Raw genomic sequence first — 18,715 nt, forward strand, 5'->3', positions numbered from 1 at the left:
CAAACAGACACAATAGCCATCACCTAAAGACTTACCACACTGTTTAGGCCCAATTCCAACTGCTTTTGGCAGCTAAACAGTGTTGAGCCTCTTTAGTAGTTTAATTTAAGACTCCCTGCTAATATCATGTCCTGTAGGTCTTTTTACATTACCAACACATGATTTTTTTCAGTAAGCCAATACAGTTAGGAAACTTTTTTATTAGCTTACCTGGTGATAGAAGTAGAAGAGGGCAAAAAAGTGCCTGTATCTCACCTACAGCCGTACCACATTGGATAGGCCCAATCTCGTCTGATCTTGGAAGCTAAGCAGTGTTGGGCCTTGTTAGTACTTGGGTGGGAGACCACATGGGAACACCAGGTGCTGTAGGTTTTTTCACATTACAGGCAAATTGTTTTTATTCTCTAGCTATTTAAATTGGAAACTTTTTCTTTTTATTGCCAGCACAGACATTTGGAAGAGGTCAAACAGACACAATAGCCATCACCTAAAGACTTACCACACTGTTTAGGCCCAATTCCAACTGCTTTTGGCAGCTAAACAGTGTTGAGCCTGTTTAGTAGTTTAATTTAAGACCCCCTGCTAATATCATGTCCTGTAGGTCTTTTTACATTACCAACACATGATTTTTTTTAAGTAAGCCAATACAGTTAGGAAACTTTTGTATTAGCTTACCTGGTGATAGAAGTAGAAGAGGGCAAAAAAGTGCTTTTAACTCACCTACAGCCATACCACATTGGATAGGCCCAATCTCGTGTGATCTTGGAAGCTAAGCAGTGTTGGGCCTGGTTAGTACTTGGGTGGGAGACCACATGGGAACACCAGGTGCTGTAGGTTTTTTCACATTACAGGCAAATTGTTTTTATTCTCTAGCTATTTAAATTGGAAACTTTTTCTTTTTATTGCCAGTACAGACATTTGGAAGAGGTCAAACAGACACAATAGCCATCACCTAAAGACTTACCACACTGTTTAGGCCCAATTCCAACTGCTTTTGGCAGCTAAACAGTGTTGAGCCTCTTTAGTAGTTTAATTTAAGACGCCCTGCTAATATCATGTCCTGTAGGTCTTTTTACATTACCAACACATGATTTTTTTCAGTAAGCCAATACAGTTAGGAAACTTTTGTATTAGCTTACCTGGTGATAGAAGTAGAAGAGGGCAAAAAAGTGAATTTAACTCACCTACATTCATACCACATTGGATAGGCTCAATCTCGTCTGATCTTGGAAGCTAAGCAGTGTTGGGCCTGGTTAGTACTTGGGTGGGAGACCACATGGGAACACCAGGTGCTGTAGGTTTTTTCACATTACTGGCAAATTGTTTTTATTCTTTAGCTATTTAAATTGGAAACTTTTTCTTTTTCTTTTTATTGCCAGCACAGACATTTGGAAGAGGTCAAACAGACACAATAGCCATCACCTAAAGACTTACCACACTGTTTAGGCCCAATTCCAACTGCTTTTGGCAGCTAAACAGTGTTGAGCCTCTTTAGTAGTTTAATTTAAGACCCCCTGCTAATATCATGTCCTGTAGGTCTTTTTACATTACCAACACATGATTTTTTTTCAGTAAGCCAATACAGTTAGGAAACTTTTTTATTAGCTTACCTGGTGATAGAAGTAGAAGAGGGCAAAAAAGTGCCTGTATCTCACCTACAGCCATACCACATTGTATAGGCCCAATCTCGTCTGATCTTGGAAGCTAAGCAGTGTTGGGCCTGGTTAGTACTTGGCTGGGAGACCACCTGGGAACACCAGGTGCTGTAGGTTTTTTCACATTACTGGCAAATTGTTTTTATTCTCTAGCTATTTATATTGGAAACTATTTCTTTTTATTGCCAGCACAGACATTTGTAAGAGGTCAAACAGACACACTAGCCATCACCTAAAGACTTACCACACTGTTTAGGCTCAATTCCAACTGCTTTTGGCAGCTAAACAGTGTTGAGCCTCTTTTGTAGTTTAATTTAAGACCCCCTGCTAATATCATGTCCTGTAGGTCTTTTTACATTACCAACACATGATTTTTTTCAGTAAGCCAATACAGTTAGGAAACTTTTGTATTAGCTTACCTGGTGATAGAAGTAGAAGAGGGCAAAAAAGTGCTTTTAACTCACCTACAGCCATACCACATTGGATAGGCCCAATCTCGTGTGATCTTGGAAGCTAAGCAGTGTTGGGCCTGGTTAGTACTTGGGTGGGAGACCACATGGGAACACCAGGTGCTGTAGGTTTTTTCACATTACAGGCAAATTGTTTTTATTCTCTAGCTATTTAAATTGGAAACTTTTTCTTTTTATTGCCAGTACAGACATTTGGAAGAGGTCAAACAGACACAATAGCCATCACCTAAAGACTTACCACACTGTTTAGGCCCAATTCCAACTGCTTTTGGCAGCTAAACAGTGTTGAGCCTCTTTAGTAGTTTAATTTAAGACGCCCTGCTAATATCATGTCCTGTAGGTCTTTTTACATTACCAACACATGATTTTTTTCAGTAAGCCAATACAGTTAGGAAACTTTTGTATTAGCTTACCTGGTGATAGAAGTAGAAGAGGGCAAAAAAGTGAATTTAACTCACCTACATTCATACCACATTGGATAGGCTCAATCTCGTCTGATCTTGGAAGCTAAGCAGTGTTGGGCCTGGTTAGTACTTGGGTGGGAGACCACATGGGAACACCAGGTGCTGTAGGTTTTTTCACATTACTGGCAAATTGTTTTTATTCTTTAGCTATTTAAATTGGAAACTTTTTCTTTTTCTTTTTATTGCCAGCACAGACATTTGGAAGAGGTCAAACAGACACAATAGCCATCACCTAAAGACTTACCACACTGTTTAGGCCCAATTCCAACTGCTTTTGGCAGCTAAACAGTGTTGAGCCTCTTTAGTAGTTTAATTTAAGACCCCCTGCTAATATCATGTCCTGTAGGTCTTTTTACATTACCAACACATGATTTTTTTTCAGTAAGCCAATACAGTTAGGAAACTTTTTTATTAGCTTACCTGGTGATAGAAGTAGAAGAGGGCAAAAAAGTGCCTGTATCTCACCTACAGCCATACCACATTGTATAGGCCCAATCTCGTCTGATCTTGGAAGCTAAGCAGTGTTGGGCCTGGTTAGTACTTGGCTGGGAGACCACCTGGGAACACCAGGTGCTGTAGGTTTTTTCACATTACTGGCAAATTGTTTTTATTCTCTAGCTATTTATATTGGAAACTATTTCTTTTTATTGCCAGCACAGACATTTGTAAGAGGTCAAACAGACACACTAGCCATCACCTAAAGACTTACCACACTGTTTAGGCTCAATTCCAACTGCTTTTGGCAGCTAAACAGTGTTGAGCCTCTTTTGTAGTTTAATTTAAGACCCCCTGCTAATATCATGTCCTGTAGGTCTTTTTACATTACCAACACATGATTTTTTTCAGTAAGCCAATACAGTTAGGAAACTTTTGTATTAGCTTACCTGGTGATAGAAGTAGAAGAGGGCAAAAAAGTGCCTCTATCTCACCTACAGCCATACCACATTGGATAGGCCCAATCTCGTCTGATCTTGGAAGCTAAGCAGTGTTGGGCCTGGTTAGTACTTGGGTGGGAGACCACATGGGAACACCAGGTGCTGTAGGTTTTTTCACATTACTGGCAAATTGTTTTTATTCTCTAGCTATTTAAATTGGAAACTTTTTCTTTTTATTGCCAGTACAGACATTTGGAAGAGGTCAAACAGACACAATAGCCATCACCTAAAGACTTACCACACTGTTTAGGCCCAATTCCAACTGCTTTTGGCAGCTAAACAGTGTTGAGCCTGTTTAGTAGTTTAATTTAAGACCCCCTGCTAATATCATGTCCTGTAGGTCTTTTTACATTACCAACACATGATTTTTTTTAAGTAAGCCAATACAGTTAGGAAACTTTTTTATTAGCTTACCTGGTGATAGAAGTAGAAGAGGGCAAAAAGTGCCTGTATCTCACCTACAGCCATACCACATTGGATAGGCCCAATTTCGTCTGATCTTGGAAGCTAAGCAGTGTTGGGTCTGGTTAGTACTTGGGTGGGAGACCACCTGGGAACACCAGGTGCTGTAGGTTTTTTCACATTACTGGCAAATTGTTTTTATTCTCTAGCTATTTAAATTGGAAACTTTTTCTTTTTATTGCCAGCACAGACATTTGGAAGAGGTCAAACAGACACAATAGCCATCACCTAAAGACTTACCACACTGTTTAGGCTCAATTCCAACTGCTTTTGGCAGCTAAACATTGTTGAGCCTCTTTTGTAGTTTAATTTAAGACCCCCTGCTAATATCATGTCCTGTAGGTCTTTTTACATTACCAACACATGATTTTTTTCAGTAAGCCAATACAGTTAGGAAACTTTTGTATTAGCTTACCTGGTGATAGAAGTAGAAGAGGGCAAAAAAGTGCTTTTAACTCACCTACAGCCATACCACATTGGATAGGCCCAATCTCGTCTGATCTTGGAAGCTAAGCAGTGTTGGGCCTGGTTAGTACTTGGGTGGGAGACCACATGGGAACACCAGGTGCTGTAGGTTTTTTCACATTACAGGCAAATTGTTTTTATTCTCTAGCTATTTAAATTGGAAACTTTTTCTTTTTATTGCCAGTACAGACATTTGGAAGAGGTCAAACAGACACAATAGCCATCACCTAAAGACTTACCACACTGTTTAGGCCCAATTCCAACTGCTTTTGGCAGCTAAACAGTGTTGAGCCTCTTTAGTAGTTTAATTTAAGACGCCCTGCTAATATCATGTCCTGTAGGTCTTTTTACATTACCAACACATGATTTTTTTCAGTAAGCCAATACAGTTAGGAAACTTTTGTATTAGCTTACCTGGTGATAGAAGTAGAAGAGGGCAAAAAAGTGAATTTAACTCACCTACAGCCATACCACATTGGATAGGCTCAATCTCGTCTGATCTTGGTAGCTAAGCAGTGTTGGGCCTGGTTAGTACTTGGGTGGGAGACCACATGGGAACACCAGGTGCTGTAGGTTTTTTCACATTACTGGCAAATTGTTTTTATTCTTTAGCTATTTAAATTGGAAACTTTTTCTTTTTCTTTTTATTGCCAGCACAGACATTTGGAAGAGGTCAAACAGACACAATAGCCATCACCTAAAGACTTACCACACTGTTTAGGCCCAATTCCAACTGCTTTTGGCAGCTAAACAGTGTTGAGCCTCTTTAGTAGTTTAATTTAAGACCCCCTGCTAATATCATGTCCTGTAGGTCTTTTTACATTACCAACACATGATTTTTTTTCAGTAAGCCAATACAGTTAGGAAACTTTTTTATTAGCTTACCTGGTGATAGAAGTAGAAGAGGGCAAAAAAGTGCCTGTATCTCACCTACAGCCATACCACATTGTATAGGCCCAATCTCGTCTGATCTTGGAAGCTAAGCAGTGTTGGGCCTGGTTAGTACTTGGCTGGGAGACCACCTGGGAACACCAGGTGCTGTAGGTTTTTTCACATTACTGGCAAATTGTTTTTATTCTCTAGCTATTTATATTGGAAACTATTTCTTTTTATTGCCAGCACAGACATTTGTAAGAGGTCAAACAGACACACTAGCCATCACCTAAAGACTTACCACACTGTTTAGGCTCAATTCCAACTGCTTTTGGCAGCTTAACAGTGTTGAGCCTCTTTTGTAGTTTAATTTAAGACCCCCTGCTAATATCATGTCCTGTTGGTCTTTTTACATTACCAACACATGATTTTTTTCAGTAAGCCAATACAGTTAGGAAACTTTTGTATTAGCTTACCTGGTGATAGAAGTAGAAGAGGGCAAAAAAGTGCCTGTATCTCACCTACAGCCATACCACATTGGATAGGCCCAATCTCGTCTGATCTTGGAAGCTAAGCAGTGTTGGGCCTGGTTAGTACTTGGGTGGGAGACCACATGGGAACACCAGGTGCTGTAGGTTTTTTCACATTACTGGCAAATTGTTTTTATTCTCTAGCTATTTAAATTGGAAACTTTTTCTTTTTATTGCCAGTACAGACATTTGGAAGAGGTCAAACAGACACAATAGCCATCACCTAAAGACTTACCACACTGTTTAGGCCCAATTCCAACTGCTTTTGGCAGCTAAACAGTGTTGAGCCTCTTTAGTAGTTTAATTTAAGACCCCCTGCTAATATCATGTCCTGTAGGTCTTTTTACATTACCAACACATGATTTTTTTCAGTAAGCCAATACAGTTAGGAACCTTTTTTATTAGCTTACCTGGTGATAGAAGTAGAAGAGGGCAAAAAAGTGCATGTATCTCACCTACAGCCATACCAAATTGGATAGGCCCAATCTCGTCTGATCTTGGAAGCTAAGCAGTGTTGGGCCTGGTTAGTACTTGGGTGGGAGACCACATGGGAACACCAGGTGCTGTAGGTTTTTTCACATTACAGGCAAATTGTTTTTATTCTCTAGCTATTTAAATTGGAAACTTTTTCTTTTTATTGCCAGCACAGACATTTGGAAGAGGTCAAACAGACACAATAGCCATTACCTAAAGACTTACCACACTGTTTAGGCCCAATTCCAACTGCTTTTGGCAGCTAAACAGTGTTGAGCCTCTTTAGTAGTTTAATTTAAGACCCCCTGCTAATATCATGTCCTGTAGGTCTTTTTACATTACCAACACATGATTTTTTTCAGTAAGCCAATACAGTTAGGAAACTTTTTTATTAGCTTACCTGGTGATAGAAGTAGAAGAGGGCAAAAAAGTGCCTGTATCTCACCTACAGCCATACCATATTGTATAGGCCCAATCTCGTCTGATCTTGGAAGCTAAGCAGTGTTGGGCCTGGTTAGTACTTGGGTGGGAGACCACCTGGGAACACCAGGTGCTGTAGGTTTTTTCACATTTCTGGCAAATTGTTTTTATTCTCTAGCTATTTAAATTGGAAACTATTTCTTTTTATTGCCAGCACAGACATTTGTAAGAGGTCAAACAGACACACTAGCCATTACCTAAAGACTTACCACACTGTTTAGGCCCAATTCCAACTGCTTTTGGCAGCTAAACAGTGTTGAGCCTCTTTAGTAGTTTAATTTAAGACCCCCTGCTAATATCATGTCCTGTAGGTCTTTTTACATTACCAACACATGATTTTTTTCAGTAAGCCAATACAGTTAGGAAACTTTTGTATTAGCTTACCTGGTGATAGAAGTAGAAGAGGGCAAAAAAGTGCCTGTATCTCACCTACAGCCATACCACATTGGATAGGCCCAATCTCGTCTGATCTTGGAAGCTAAGCAGTGTTGGGCCTGGTTAGTACTTGGGTGGGAGACCACATGGGAACACCAGGTGCTGTAGGTTTTTTCACATTACTGGCAAATTGTTTTTATTCTCTAGCTATTTAAATTGGAAACTTTTTCTTTTTTCATTGCCAGTACAGACATTTGGAAGAGGTCAAACAGACACAATAGCCATCACCTAAAGACTTACCACACTGTTTAGGCCCAATTCCAACTGCTTTTGGCAGCTAAACAGTGTTGAGTCTGTTTAGTAGTTTAATTTAAGACCCCCTGCTAATATCATGTCCTGTAGGTCTTTTTACATTACCAACACATGATTTTTTTTAAGTAAGCCAATACAGTTAGGAAACTTTTTTATTAGCTTACCTGGTGATATAAGTAGAAGAGGGCAAAAAAGTGCCTGTATCTCACCTACAGCCATACCACATTGGATAGGCCCAATTTCGTCTGATCTTGGAAGCTAAGCAGTGTTGGGCCTGGTTAGTACTTGGGTGGGAGACCACCTGGGAACACCAGGTGCTGTAGGTTTTTTCACATTACTGGCAAATTGTTTTTATTCTCTAGCTATTTAAATTGGAAACTTTTTCTTTTTATTGCCAGTACAGACATTTGGAAGAGGTCAAACAGACACAATAGCCATCACCTAAAGACTTACCACACTGTTTAGGCCCAATTCCAACTGCTTTTGGCAGCTAAACAGTGTTGAGCCTCTTTAGTAGTTTAATTTAAGACCCCCTGCTAATATCATGTCCTGTAGGTCTTTTTACATTACCAACATATGATTTTTTTCAGTAAGCCAATACAGTTAGGAAACTTTTTTATTAGCTTACCTGGTGATAGAAGTAGAAGAGGGCAAAAAAGTGCCTGTATCTCACCTACAGCCATACCACATTGGATAGGCCCAATCTCGTCTGATCTTGGAAGCTAAGCAGTGTTGGGCCTGGTTAGTACTTGGGTGGGAGACCACATGGGAACACCAGGTGCTGTAGGTTTTTTCACATTACTGGCAAATTGTTTTTATTCTCTAGCTATTTAAATTGGAAACTTTTTCTTTTTATTGCCAGTACAGACATTTGGAAGAGGTCAAACAGACACAATAGCCATCACCTAAAGACTTACCACACTGTTTAGGCCCAATTCCAACTGCTTTTGGCAGCTAAACAGTGTTGAGCCTCTTTAGTAGTTTAATTTAAGACCCCCTGCTAATATCATGTCCTGTAGGTCTTTTTACATTACCAACACATGATTTTTTTCAGTAAGCCAATACAGTTAGGAAACTTTTTTATTAGCTTACCTGGTGATAGAAGTAGAAGAGGGCAAAAAAGTGCCTGTATCTCATCTACAGCCATACCAAATTGGATAGGCCCAATCTCGTCTGATCTTGGAAGCTAAGCAGTGTTGGGCCTGGTTAGTACTTGGGTGGGAGACCACATGGGAACACCAGGTGCTGTAGGTTTTTTCACATTTCTGGCAAATTGTTTTTATTCTCTAGCTATTTAAATTGGAAACTTTTTCTTTTTATTGCCAGTACAGACATTTGGAAGAGGTCAAACAGACACAATAGCCATCACCTAAAGACTTACCACACTGTTTAGGCCCAATTCCAACTGCTTTTGGCAGCTAAACAGTGTTGAGCCTGTTTAGTAGTTTAATTTAAGACCCCCTGCTAATATCATGTCCTGTAGGTCTTTTTACATTACCAACACATGATTTTTTTTAAGTAAGCCAATACAGTTAGGAAACTTTTTTATTAGCTTACCTGGTGATAGAAGTAGAAGAGGGCAAAAAAGTGCCTGTATCTCACCTACAGCCATACCACATTGGATAGGCCCAATTTCGTCTGATCTTGGAAGCTAAGCAGTGTTGGGCCTGGTTAGTACTTGGGTGGGAGACCACCTGGGAACACCAGGTGCTGTAGGTTTTTTCACATTACTGGCAAATTGTTTTTATTCTCTAGCTATTTAAATTGGAAACTTTTTCTTTTTATTGCCAGCACAGACATTTGGAAGAGGTCAAACAGACACAATAGCCATCACCTAAAGACTTACCACACTGTTTAGGCTCAATTCCAACTGCTTTTGGCAGCTAAACATTGTTGAGCCTCTTTTGTAGTTTAATTTAAGACCCCCTGCTAATATCATGTCCTGTAGGTCTTTTTACATTACCAACACATGATTTTTTTCAGTAAGCCAATACAGTTAGGAAACTTTTTTATTAGCTTACCTGGTGATAGAAGTAGAAGAGGGCAAAAAAGTGCTTTTAACTCACCTATAGCCATACCACATTGGATAGGCCCAATCTCGTGTGATCTTGGAAGCTAAGCAGTGTTGGGCCTGGTTAGTACTTGGGTGTGAGACCACATGGGAACACCAGGTGCTGTAGGTTTTTTCACATTACTGGCAAATTGTTTTTATTCTCTAGCTATTTAAATTGGAAACTTTTTCTTTTTATTGCCAGCACAGACATTTGGAAGAGGTCAAACAGACACAATAGCCATCACCTAAAGACTTACCACACTGTTTAGGCCCAATTCCAACTGCTTTTGGCAGCTAAACAGTGTTGAGCCTCTTTAGTAGTTTAATTTAAGACCCCCTGCTAATATCATGTCCTGTAGGTCTTTTTACATTACCAACACATGATTTTTTTCAGTAAGCCAATACAGTTAGGAAACTTTTGTATTAGCTTACCTGGTGATAGAAGTAGAAGAGGGCAAAAAAGTGAATTTAACTCACCTACAGCCATACCACATTGGATAGGCTCAATCTCGTCTGATCTTGGAAGCTAAGCAGTGTTGGGCCAGGTTAGTACTTGGGTGGGAGACCACATGGGAACACCAGGTGCTGTAGGTTTTTTCACATTACTGGCACATTGTTTTTATTCTCTAGCTATTTATATTGGAAACTTTTTCATTTTATTGCCAGCACAGACATTTGGAAGAGGTCAAACAGACACAATAGCCATCACCTAAAGACTTACCACAATGTTTAGGCTCAATTCCAACTGCTTTTGGCAGCTAAACAGTGTTGAGCCTCTTTTGTAGTTTAATTTAAGACCCCCTGCTAATATCATGTCCTGTAGGTCTTTTTACATTACCAACACATGATTTTTTTCAGTAAGCCAATACAGTTAGGAAACTTTTGTATTAGCTTACCTGGTAATAGAAGTAGAAGAGGGCAAAAAAGTGGATTTAACTCACCTACAGCCATACCACATTGGATAGGCCCAATCTCGTCTGATTCTTGGAAGCTAAGCAGTGTTGGGCCTGGTTAGTACTTGGGTGGGAGACCACATGGGAACACCAGGTGCTGTAGGTTTTTTCACATTACTGGCAAATTGTTTTTATTCTCTAGCTATTTAAATTGGAAACTTTTTCTTTTTATTGCCAGCACAGACATTTGGAAGAGGTCAAACAGACACAATAGCCATCACCTAAAGACTTACCACACTGTTTAGGCCCAATTCCAACTGCTTTTGGCAGCTAAACAGTGTTGAGCCTCTTTAGTAGTTTAATTTAAGACCCCCTGCTAATATCATGTCCTGTAGGTCTTTTTACATTACCAACACATGATTTTTTTCAGTAAGCCAATACAGTTAGGAAACTTTTTTATTAGCTTACCTGGTGATAGAAGTAGAAGAGGGCAAAAAAGTGCCTGTATCTCACCTACAGCCATACCACATTGGATAGGCCCAATCTCGTCTGATCTTGGAAGCTAAGCAGTGTTGGGCCTGGTTAGTACTTGGGTGGGAGACCACATGGGAACACCAGGTGCTGTAGGTTTTTTCACATTACAGGCAAATTGTTTTTATTCTCTAGCTATTTAAATTGGAAACTTTTTTCTTTTTATTGCCAGTACAGACATTTGGAAGAGGTCAAACAGACACAATAGCCATCACATAAAGACTTACCACACTGTTTAGGCCCAATTCCAACTGCTTTTGGCAGCTAAACAGTGTTGAGCCTCTTTAGTAGTTTAATTTAAGACCCCCTGCTAATATCATGTCCTGTAGGTCTTTTTACATTACCAACACATGATTTTTTTCAGTAAGCCAATACAGTTAGGAAACTTTTTTATTAGCTTACCTGGTGATAGAAGTAGAAGAGGGCAAAAAAGTGCCTGTATTTCACCTACAGCCATACCACATTGGATAGGCCCAATCTCGTCTGTTCTTGGAAGCTAAGCAGTATTGGGCCTGGTTAGTAATTGGGTGGGAGACCACATGGGAACGCCAGGTGCTGTAGGTTTTTTCACATTACAGGCAAATTGTTTTTATTCTCTAGCTATTTAAATTGGAAACTTTTTCTTTTTATTGCCAGTACAGACATTTGGAAGAGGTCAAACAGACACAATAGCCATCACCTAAAGACTTACCACACTGTTTAGGCCCAATTCCAACTGCTTTTGGCAGCTAAACAGTGTTGAGCCTCTTTAGTAGTTTAATTTAAGACGCCCTGCTAATATCATGTCCTGTAGGTCTTTTTACATAACCAACACATGATTTTTTTCAGTAAGCCAATACAGTTAGGAAACTTTTGTATTAGCTTACCTGGTGATAGAAGTAGAAGAGGGCAAAAAAGTGGCTTTAACTCACCTACAGCCATACCACATTGGATAGGCTCAATCTCGTCTGATCTTGGAAGCTAAGCAGTGTTGGGCCTGGTTAGTACTTGGGTGGGAGACCACATGGGAACACCAGGTGCTGTAGGTTTTTTCACATTACTGGCAAATTGTTTTTATTCTCTAGCTATTTATTTAGGAAACTTTTTCATTTTATTGCCAGCACAGACATTTGGAAGAGGTCAAACAGACACAATAGCCATCACCTAAAGACTTACCACACTGTTTAGGCTCAATTCCAACTGCTTTTGGCAGCTAAACAGTGTTGAGCCTCTTTTGTAGTTTAATTTAAGACCCCCTGCTAATATCATGTCCTGTAGGTCTTTTTACATTACCAACACATGATTTTTTTCAGTAAGCCAATACAGTTAGGAAACTTTTGTATTAGCTTACCTGGTAATAGAAGTAGAAGAGGGCAAAAAAGTGGATTTAACTCACCTACAGCCATACCACATTGGATAGGCCCAATCTCGTCTGATCTTGGAAGCTAAGCAGTGTTGGGCCTGGTTAGTACTTGGGTGGGAGACCACATGGGAACACCAGGTGCTGTAGGTTTTTTCACATTACTGGCAAATTGTTTTTATTCTCTAGCTATTTAAATTGGAAACTTTTTCTTTTTATTGCCAGCACAGACATTTGGAAGAGGTCAAACAGACACAATAGCCATCACCTAAAGACTTACCACACTGTTTAGGCCCAATTCCAACTGCTTTTGGCAGCTAAACAGTGTTGAGCCTCTTTAGTAGTTTAATTTAAGACCCCCTGCTAATATCATGTCCTGTAGGTCTTTTTACATTACCAACACATGATTTTTTTCAGTAAGCCAATACAGTTAGGAAACTTTTTTATTAGCTTACCTGGTGATAGAAGTAGAAGAGGGCAAAAAAGTGCCTGTATCTCACCTACAGCCATACCACATTGGATAGGCCCAATCTCGTCTGATCTTGGAAGCTAAGCAGTGTTGGGCCTGGTTAGTACTTGGGTGGGAGACCACATGGGAACACCAGGTGCTGTAGGTTTTTTCACATTACAGGCAAATTGTTTTTATTCTCTAGCTATTTAAATTGGAAACTTTTTTCTTTTTATTGCCAGTACAGACATTTGGAAGAGGTCAAACAGACACAATAGCCATCACATAAAGACTTACCACACTGTTTAGGCCCAATTCCAACTGCTTTTGGCAGCTAAACAGTGTTGAGCCTCTTTAGTAGTTTAATTTAAGACCCCCTGCTAATATCATGTCCTGTAGGTCTTTTTACATTACCAACACATGATTTTTTTCAGTAAGCCAATACAGTTAGGAAACTTTTTTATTAGCTTACCTGGTGATAGAAGTAGAAGAGGGCAAAAAAGTGCCTGTATTTCACATACAGCCATACCACATTGGATAGGCCCAATCTCGTCTGTTCTTGGAAGCTAAGCAGTGTTGGGCCTGGTTAGTAATTGGGTGGGAGACCACATGGGAACACCAGGTGCTGTAGGTTTTTTCACATTACAGGCAAATTGTTTTTATTCTCTAGCTATTTATATTGGAAACTTTTTCTTTTTATTGCCAGCACAGACATTTGGAAGAGGTCAAACAGACACAATAGCCATCACCTAAAGACTTACCACACTGTTTGGGCTCAATTCCAACTGCTTTTGGCAGCTAAACAGTGTTGAGCCTCTTTTGTAGTTTAATTTAAGACCCCCTGCTAATATCATGTCCTGTAGGTCTTTTTACATTACCAACACATGATTTTTTTCAGTAAGCCAATACAGTTAGGAAAATTTTTTATTAGCTTACCTGGTGATAGAAGTAGAAGAGGGCAAAAAGTGCTTGTATTTCACCTACAGCCATACCACATTGCATAGGCCCAATCTCGTCTGTTCTTGGAAGCTAAGCAGTGTTGGGCCTGGTTAGTAATTGGGTGGGAGACCACATGGGAACACCAGGTGCTGTAGGTTTTTTCACATTACAGGCAAATTGTTTTTATTCTCTAGCTATTTATATTGGAAACTTTTTCTTTTTATTGCCAGCACAGACATTTGGAAGAGGTCAAACAGACACAATAGCCATCACCTATAGACTTACCACACTGTTTAGGCTCAATTCCAACTGCTTTTGGCAGCTAAACAGTGTTGAGCCTCTTTTGTAGTTTAATTTAATACCCCCTGCTAATATCATGTCCTGTAGGTCTTTTTACATTACCAACACATGATTTTTTTCAGTAAGCCAATACAGTTAGGAAACTTTTGTATTAGCTTACCTGGTGATAGAAGTAGAAGAGGGCAAAAAAGTGCCTGTATCTCAACTACAGCCATACCACATTGGATAGGCCCAATCTCGTCTGATCTTGGAAGCTAAGCAGTGTTGGGCCTGGTTAGTACTTGGGTGGGAGACCACATGGGAACACCAGATGCTGTAGGTTTTTTCACATTACAGGCAAATTGTTTTTATTCTCTAGCTATTTAAATCGGAAACTTTTTATTTTTATTGCCAGTACAGACATTTGGAAGAGGTCAAACAGACACAATAGCCATCACCTAAAGACTTACCACACTGTTTAGGCCCAATTCCAACTGCTTTTGGCAGCTAAACAGTGTTGGGCCTCTTTAGTAGTTTAATTTAAGACTCCCTGCTAATATCATGTCCTGTAGGTCTTTTTACATTACCAACACATGATTTTTTTCAGTAAGCCAATACAGTTAGGAAACTTTTTTATTAGCTTACCTGGTGATAGAAGTAGAAGAGGGCAAAAAAGTGCCTGTATCTCACCTACAGCCATAGCACATTGGATAGGCCCAATCTCGTCTGATCTTGGAAGCTAAGCAGTGTTGGGCCTTGTTAGTACTTGGGTGGGAGACCACATGGGAACACCAGGTGCTGTAGGTTTTTTCACATTACAGGCAAATTGTTTTTATTCTCTATCTATTTAAATTGGAAACTTTTTCTTTTTATTGCCAGTACAGACATTTGGAAGAGGTCAAACAGACACAATAGCCATCACCTAAAGACTTACCACACTGTTTAGGCCCAATTCCAACTGCTTTTGGCAGCTAAACAGTGTTGAGCCTGTTTAGTAGTTTAATTTAAGACCCCCTGCTAATATCATGTCCTGTAGGTCTTTTTACATTACCAACACATGATTTTTTTCAGTAAGCCAATACAGTTAGGAAACTTTTGTATTAGCTTACCTGGTGATAGAAATAGAAGAGGGCAAAAAAGTGCTTTTAACTCACCTACAGCCATACCACATTGGATAGGCCCAATCTCGTCTGATCTTGGAAGTTAAGCAGTGTTGGGCCTGGTTAGTACTTGGGTGGGAGACCACATGGGAACACCAGGTGCTGTAGGTTTTTTCACATTACTGGCAAATTGTTTTTATTCTCTAGCTATTTAAATTGGAAACTTTTTCTTTTTATTGCCAATACAGACATTTGGAAGAGGTCAAACAGACACAATAGCCATCACCTAAAGACCTACCACACTGTTTAGGCTCAATTCCAACTGCTTTTGGCAGCTAAACATTGTTGAGCCTCTTTTGTAGTTTAATTTAAGACCCCCTGCTAATATCATGTCCTGTAGGTCTTTTTACATTACCAACACATGATTTTTTTCAGTAAGCCAATACAGTTAGGAAACTTTTGTATTAGCTTACCTGGTAATAGAAGTAGAAGAGGGCAAAAAAGTGCCTGTATCTCACCTACAGCCATACCACATTGGATAGGCCCAATCTCGTCTGATCTTGGAAGTTGAGCAGTGTTGGGCCTGGTTAGTACTTGGGTGGGAGACCACATGGGAACACCAGGTGCTGTAGGTTTTTTCACATTACTGGCAAATTGTTTTTATTCTCTAGCTATTTAAATTGGAAACTTTTTCTTTTTATTGCCAATACAGACATTTGGAAGAGGTCAAACAGACATAATAGCCATCACCTAAAGACTTACCACACTGTTTAGGCCCAATTCCAACTGCTTTTGGCAGCTAAACAGTGTTGAGCCTGTTTTGTAGTTTAATTTAAGACCCCCTGCTAATATCATGTCCTGTAGGTCTTTTTACATTACCAACACATGATTTTTTTCAGTAAGCCAATACAGTTAGGAAACTTTTTTATTAGCTTACCTTGTGATAGAAGTAGAAGAGGGCAAAAAAGTGCCTGTATCTCACCTACAGCCATACCACATTGGATAGGCCCAATCTCGTCTGATCTTGGAAGCTAAGCAGTGTTGGGTCTAGTTAGTACTTGGGTGGGAGACCACATGGGAACACCAGGTGCTGTAGGTTTTTTCACATTACAGGCAAATTGTTTTTATTCTCTAGCTATTTAAATTGGAAACTTTTTCTTTTTATTGCCAGCACAGACATTTGGAAGAGGTCAAACAGACACAATAGCCATCACCTAAAGACTTACCACACTGTTTAGGCTCAATTCCAACTGCTTTTTTCAGCTAAACAGTGTTGAGCCTCTTTTGTAGTTTAATTTAAGACCCCCCTGCTAATATCATGTCCTGTAGGTCTTTTTACATTACCAACACATGATTTTTTTCAGTAAGACAATACAGTTAGAAAACTTTTGTATTAGCTTACCTGGTGATAGAAGTAGAAGAGGGCAAACAAGTGCTTTTAACTCACCTACAGCCATACCACATTGGATAGGCCTGATCTTGGAAGCTAAGCAGTGTTGGTCCTGGTTAGTACTTGGGTGGGAGACCACATGGGAACACCAGGTGCTGTAGGTTTTTTCACATTACTGGCAAATTGTTTTTATTCTCTAGCTATTTAAATTGGAAACTTTTTCTTTTTATTGCCAGTACAGACATTTGGAAGAGGTCAAACAGACACAATAGCCATCACCTAAAGACTTACCACACTGTTTAGGCCCAATTCCAACTGCTTTTGGCAGCTAAACAGTGTTGAGCCTCTTTAGTAGTTTAATTTAAGACCCCCTGCTAATATCATGTCCTGTAGGTCTTTTTACATTACCAACACATTATTTTTTTCAGTAAGCCAATACAGTTAGGAAACTTTTTTATTAGCTTACCTTGTGATAGAAGTAGAAGAGGGCAAAAAAGTGCCTGTATCTCACCCACAGCCATACCACATTGGATGGGCCCAATCTCGTCTGATCTTGGAAGCTAAGCAGTGTTGGGCCTGGTTAGTACTTGGGTGGGAGACCACATGGGAACACCAGGTGCTGTAGGTTTTTTCACATTACAGGCAAATTGTTTTTATTCTCTAGCTATTTAAATTGGAAACTTTTTCTTTTTATTGCCAGTACAGACATTTGGAAGAGGTCAAACAGACACAATAGCCATCACCTAAAGACTTACCACACTGTTTAGGCCCAATTCCAACTGCTTTTGGCAGCTAAACAGTGTTGAGCCTGTTTAGTAGTTTAATTTAAGACCCCCTGCTAATATCATGTCCTGTAGGTCTTTTTACATTACCAACACATGATTTTTTTTAAGTAAGCCAATACAGTTAGGAAACTTTTTTATTAGCTTACCTGGTGATAGAAGTAGAAGAGGGCAAAAAAGTGCCTGTATCTCACCTACAGCCATACCACATTGGATAGGCCCAATTTCTTCTGATCTTGGAAGCTAAGCAGTGTTGGGCCTGGTTAGTACTTGGGTGGGAGACCACCTGGGAACACCAGGTGCTGTAGGTTTTTTCACATTACTGGCAAATTGTTTTTATTCTCTAGCTATTTAAATTGGAAACTTTTTCTTTTTATTGCCAGCAAAGACATTTGGAAGAGGTCAAACAGACACAATAGCCATCACCTAAAGACTTACCACACTGTTTAGGCTCAATTCCAACTGCTTTTGGCAGCTAAACATTGTTGAGCCTCTTTTGTAGTTTAATTTAAGACCCCCTGCTAATATCATGTCCTGTAGGTCTTTTTACATTACCAACACATGATTTTTTTCAGTAAGCCAATACAGTTAGGAAACTTTTGTATTAGCTTACCTGGTGATAGAAATAGAAGAGGGCAAAAAAGTGCTTTTAACTCACCTACAGCCATACCACATTGGATAGGCCCAATCTCGTGTGATCTTGGAAGCTAAGCAGTGTTGGGCCTGGTTAGTACTTGGGTGGGAGACCACATGGGAACACCAGGTGCTGTAGGTTTTTTCACATTACTGGCAAATTGTTTTTATTCTCTAGCTATTTAAATTGGAAACTTTTTCTTTTTATTGCCAGTACAGACATTTGGAAGAGGTCAAACAGGCACAATAGCCATCACCTAAAGACTTACCACACTGTTTAGGCCCAATTCCAACTGCTTTTGGCAGCTAAACAGTGTTGAGCCTCTTTAGTAGTTTAATTTAAGAACCCCTGCTAATATCATGTCCTGTAGGTCTTTTTACATTACCAACACATGATTTTTTTCAGTAAGCCAATACAGTTAGGAAACTTTTTTATTAGCTTACCTGGTGATAGAAGTAGAAGAGGGCAAAAAAGTGCCTGTATCTCACTTACAGCCATACCACATTGGATAGGCCCAATCTCGTCTGATCTTGGAAGCTAAGCAGTGTTGGGCCTGGTTAGTACTTGGGTGGGAGACCACATGGGAACACCAGGTGCTGTAGGTTTTTTCACATTACTGGCAAATTGTTTTTATTCTCTAGCTATTTAAATTGGAAACTTTTTCTTTTTATTGCCAGTACAGACATTTGGAAGAGGTCAAACAGACACAATAGCCATCACCTAAAGACTTACCACACTGTTTAGGCCCAATTCCAACTGCTTTTGGCAGCTAAACAGTGTTGAGCCTCTTTAGTAGTTTAATTTAAGACCCCCTGCTAATATCATGTCCTGT

General features: G+C 39.7%; 33 non-coding genes and 7 pseudogenes across 33 annotated transcripts; all 40 read left to right on the top strand.

Moving 5' to 3' along the window:
- Positions 1–253: 253 nt before the first annotated feature.
- LOC146010337 (5S ribosomal RNA) lies at positions 254–372 on the top strand (annotated as a pseudogene).
- Positions 373–718: 346 nt separating this feature from the next.
- Positions 719–837, top strand: LOC146015034 (5S ribosomal RNA). The gene has a single exon (XR_014447968.1). It is a non-coding gene; the product is annotated as a 5S ribosomal RNA (ribosomal RNA).
- Positions 838–1,182: 345 nt separating this feature from the next.
- Positions 1,183–1,301, top strand: LOC146017487 (5S ribosomal RNA). The gene has a single exon (XR_014450356.1). It is a non-coding gene; the product is annotated as a 5S ribosomal RNA (ribosomal RNA).
- A 352-nt stretch (positions 1,302–1,653) lies between these two features.
- Positions 1,654–1,772, top strand: LOC146014266 (5S ribosomal RNA). Its single transcript, XR_014447216.1, has one exon. It is a non-coding gene; the product is annotated as a 5S ribosomal RNA (ribosomal RNA).
- A 345-nt stretch (positions 1,773–2,117) lies between these two features.
- On the top strand, positions 2,118–2,236 carry LOC146015035 (5S ribosomal RNA). Its single transcript, XR_014447969.1, has one exon. It is a non-coding gene; the product is annotated as a 5S ribosomal RNA (ribosomal RNA).
- Positions 2,237–2,581: 345 nt separating this feature from the next.
- LOC146017488 (5S ribosomal RNA) lies at positions 2,582–2,700 on the top strand. The gene has a single exon (XR_014450357.1). It is a non-coding gene; the product is annotated as a 5S ribosomal RNA (ribosomal RNA).
- A 352-nt stretch (positions 2,701–3,052) lies between these two features.
- Positions 3,053–3,171, top strand: LOC146014267 (5S ribosomal RNA). The gene has a single exon (XR_014447217.1). It is a non-coding gene; the product is annotated as a 5S ribosomal RNA (ribosomal RNA).
- A 345-nt stretch (positions 3,172–3,516) lies between these two features.
- Positions 3,517–3,635, top strand: LOC146011907 (5S ribosomal RNA). Its single transcript, XR_014445088.1, has one exon. It is a non-coding gene; the product is annotated as a 5S ribosomal RNA (ribosomal RNA).
- Positions 3,636–3,980: 345 nt separating this feature from the next.
- On the top strand, positions 3,981–4,099 carry LOC146016662 (5S ribosomal RNA). Its single transcript, XR_014449545.1, has one exon. It is a non-coding gene; the product is annotated as a 5S ribosomal RNA (ribosomal RNA).
- A 345-nt stretch (positions 4,100–4,444) lies between these two features.
- On the top strand, positions 4,445–4,563 carry LOC146011908 (5S ribosomal RNA). Its single transcript, XR_014445089.1, has one exon. It is a non-coding gene; the product is annotated as a 5S ribosomal RNA (ribosomal RNA).
- Positions 4,564–4,908: 345 nt separating this feature from the next.
- On the top strand, positions 4,909–5,027 carry LOC146015959 (5S ribosomal RNA). The gene has a single exon (XR_014448866.1). It is a non-coding gene; the product is annotated as a 5S ribosomal RNA (ribosomal RNA).
- A 352-nt stretch (positions 5,028–5,379) lies between these two features.
- Positions 5,380–5,498, top strand: LOC146014268 (5S ribosomal RNA). The gene has a single exon (XR_014447218.1). It is a non-coding gene; the product is annotated as a 5S ribosomal RNA (ribosomal RNA).
- Positions 5,499–5,843: 345 nt separating this feature from the next.
- Positions 5,844–5,962, top strand: LOC146011910 (5S ribosomal RNA). The gene has a single exon (XR_014445091.1). It is a non-coding gene; the product is annotated as a 5S ribosomal RNA (ribosomal RNA).
- A 345-nt stretch (positions 5,963–6,307) lies between these two features.
- Positions 6,308–6,426, top strand: LOC146016043 (5S ribosomal RNA). Its single transcript, XR_014448946.1, has one exon. It is a non-coding gene; the product is annotated as a 5S ribosomal RNA (ribosomal RNA).
- A 345-nt stretch (positions 6,427–6,771) lies between these two features.
- On the top strand, positions 6,772–6,890 carry LOC146014912 (5S ribosomal RNA). Its single transcript, XR_014447853.1, has one exon. It is a non-coding gene; the product is annotated as a 5S ribosomal RNA (ribosomal RNA).
- A 345-nt stretch (positions 6,891–7,235) lies between these two features.
- On the top strand, positions 7,236–7,354 carry LOC146011911 (5S ribosomal RNA). Its single transcript, XR_014445092.1, has one exon. It is a non-coding gene; the product is annotated as a 5S ribosomal RNA (ribosomal RNA).
- A 348-nt stretch (positions 7,355–7,702) lies between these two features.
- Positions 7,703–7,821, top strand: LOC146014642 (5S ribosomal RNA). Its single transcript, XR_014447589.1, has one exon. It is a non-coding gene; the product is annotated as a 5S ribosomal RNA (ribosomal RNA).
- Positions 7,822–8,166: 345 nt separating this feature from the next.
- On the top strand, positions 8,167–8,285 carry LOC146011913 (5S ribosomal RNA). The gene has a single exon (XR_014445093.1). It is a non-coding gene; the product is annotated as a 5S ribosomal RNA (ribosomal RNA).
- A 345-nt stretch (positions 8,286–8,630) lies between these two features.
- LOC146016788 (5S ribosomal RNA) lies at positions 8,631–8,749 on the top strand. The gene has a single exon (XR_014449666.1). It is a non-coding gene; the product is annotated as a 5S ribosomal RNA (ribosomal RNA).
- A 346-nt stretch (positions 8,750–9,095) lies between these two features.
- On the top strand, positions 9,096–9,214 carry LOC146014643 (5S ribosomal RNA). The gene has a single exon (XR_014447590.1). It is a non-coding gene; the product is annotated as a 5S ribosomal RNA (ribosomal RNA).
- Positions 9,215–9,559: 345 nt separating this feature from the next.
- On the top strand, positions 9,560–9,678 carry LOC146010817 (5S ribosomal RNA; annotated as a pseudogene).
- A 345-nt stretch (positions 9,679–10,023) lies between these two features.
- LOC146014349 (5S ribosomal RNA) lies at positions 10,024–10,142 on the top strand. Its single transcript, XR_014447296.1, has one exon. It is a non-coding gene; the product is annotated as a 5S ribosomal RNA (ribosomal RNA).
- Positions 10,143–10,487: 345 nt separating this feature from the next.
- LOC146016979 (5S ribosomal RNA) lies at positions 10,488–10,607 on the top strand. Its single transcript, XR_014449856.1, has one exon. It is a non-coding gene; the product is annotated as a 5S ribosomal RNA (ribosomal RNA).
- Positions 10,608–10,952: 345 nt separating this feature from the next.
- On the top strand, positions 10,953–11,071 carry LOC146011914 (5S ribosomal RNA). Its single transcript, XR_014445094.1, has one exon. It is a non-coding gene; the product is annotated as a 5S ribosomal RNA (ribosomal RNA).
- A 346-nt stretch (positions 11,072–11,417) lies between these two features.
- On the top strand, positions 11,418–11,536 carry LOC146011314 (5S ribosomal RNA; annotated as a pseudogene).
- Positions 11,537–11,881: 345 nt separating this feature from the next.
- Positions 11,882–12,000, top strand: LOC146014669 (5S ribosomal RNA). Its single transcript, XR_014447616.1, has one exon. It is a non-coding gene; the product is annotated as a 5S ribosomal RNA (ribosomal RNA).
- Positions 12,001–12,345: 345 nt separating this feature from the next.
- Positions 12,346–12,464, top strand: LOC146011915 (5S ribosomal RNA). The gene has a single exon (XR_014445095.1). It is a non-coding gene; the product is annotated as a 5S ribosomal RNA (ribosomal RNA).
- A 345-nt stretch (positions 12,465–12,809) lies between these two features.
- Positions 12,810–12,928, top strand: LOC146011916 (5S ribosomal RNA). Its single transcript, XR_014445096.1, has one exon. It is a non-coding gene; the product is annotated as a 5S ribosomal RNA (ribosomal RNA).
- A 346-nt stretch (positions 12,929–13,274) lies between these two features.
- On the top strand, positions 13,275–13,393 carry LOC146011118 (5S ribosomal RNA; annotated as a pseudogene).
- Positions 13,394–13,737: 344 nt separating this feature from the next.
- On the top strand, positions 13,738–13,856 carry LOC146010783 (5S ribosomal RNA; annotated as a pseudogene).
- Positions 13,857–14,201: 345 nt separating this feature from the next.
- LOC146017638 (5S ribosomal RNA) lies at positions 14,202–14,320 on the top strand. Its single transcript, XR_014450504.1, has one exon. It is a non-coding gene; the product is annotated as a 5S ribosomal RNA (ribosomal RNA).
- Positions 14,321–14,665: 345 nt separating this feature from the next.
- Positions 14,666–14,784, top strand: LOC146010938 (5S ribosomal RNA; annotated as a pseudogene).
- Positions 14,785–15,129: 345 nt separating this feature from the next.
- On the top strand, positions 15,130–15,248 carry LOC146017130 (5S ribosomal RNA). The gene has a single exon (XR_014450004.1). It is a non-coding gene; the product is annotated as a 5S ribosomal RNA (ribosomal RNA).
- Positions 15,249–15,593: 345 nt separating this feature from the next.
- On the top strand, positions 15,594–15,712 carry LOC146015566 (5S ribosomal RNA). Its single transcript, XR_014448484.1, has one exon. It is a non-coding gene; the product is annotated as a 5S ribosomal RNA (ribosomal RNA).
- Positions 15,713–16,057: 345 nt separating this feature from the next.
- LOC146017378 (5S ribosomal RNA) lies at positions 16,058–16,176 on the top strand. The gene has a single exon (XR_014450253.1). It is a non-coding gene; the product is annotated as a 5S ribosomal RNA (ribosomal RNA).
- Positions 16,177–16,522: 346 nt separating this feature from the next.
- On the top strand, positions 16,523–16,631 carry LOC146011595 (5S ribosomal RNA; annotated as a pseudogene).
- Positions 16,632–16,976: 345 nt separating this feature from the next.
- Positions 16,977–17,095, top strand: LOC146015155 (5S ribosomal RNA). The gene has a single exon (XR_014448084.1). It is a non-coding gene; the product is annotated as a 5S ribosomal RNA (ribosomal RNA).
- Positions 17,096–17,441: 346 nt separating this feature from the next.
- On the top strand, positions 17,442–17,560 carry LOC146015764 (5S ribosomal RNA). The gene has a single exon (XR_014448675.1). It is a non-coding gene; the product is annotated as a 5S ribosomal RNA (ribosomal RNA).
- A 345-nt stretch (positions 17,561–17,905) lies between these two features.
- Positions 17,906–18,024, top strand: LOC146015036 (5S ribosomal RNA). Its single transcript, XR_014447970.1, has one exon. It is a non-coding gene; the product is annotated as a 5S ribosomal RNA (ribosomal RNA).
- Positions 18,025–18,369: 345 nt separating this feature from the next.
- LOC146014360 (5S ribosomal RNA) lies at positions 18,370–18,488 on the top strand. Its single transcript, XR_014447309.1, has one exon. It is a non-coding gene; the product is annotated as a 5S ribosomal RNA (ribosomal RNA).
- Positions 18,489–18,715: the final 227 nt, after the last annotated feature.

Source organism: Crinia signifera, chromosome 6 (genome assembly GCF_055691185.1).
Source record: "Crinia signifera chromosome 6, ASM5569118v1, whole genome shotgun sequence".
NCBI lineage: Eukaryota > Metazoa > Chordata > Amphibia > Anura > Myobatrachidae > Crinia > Crinia signifera.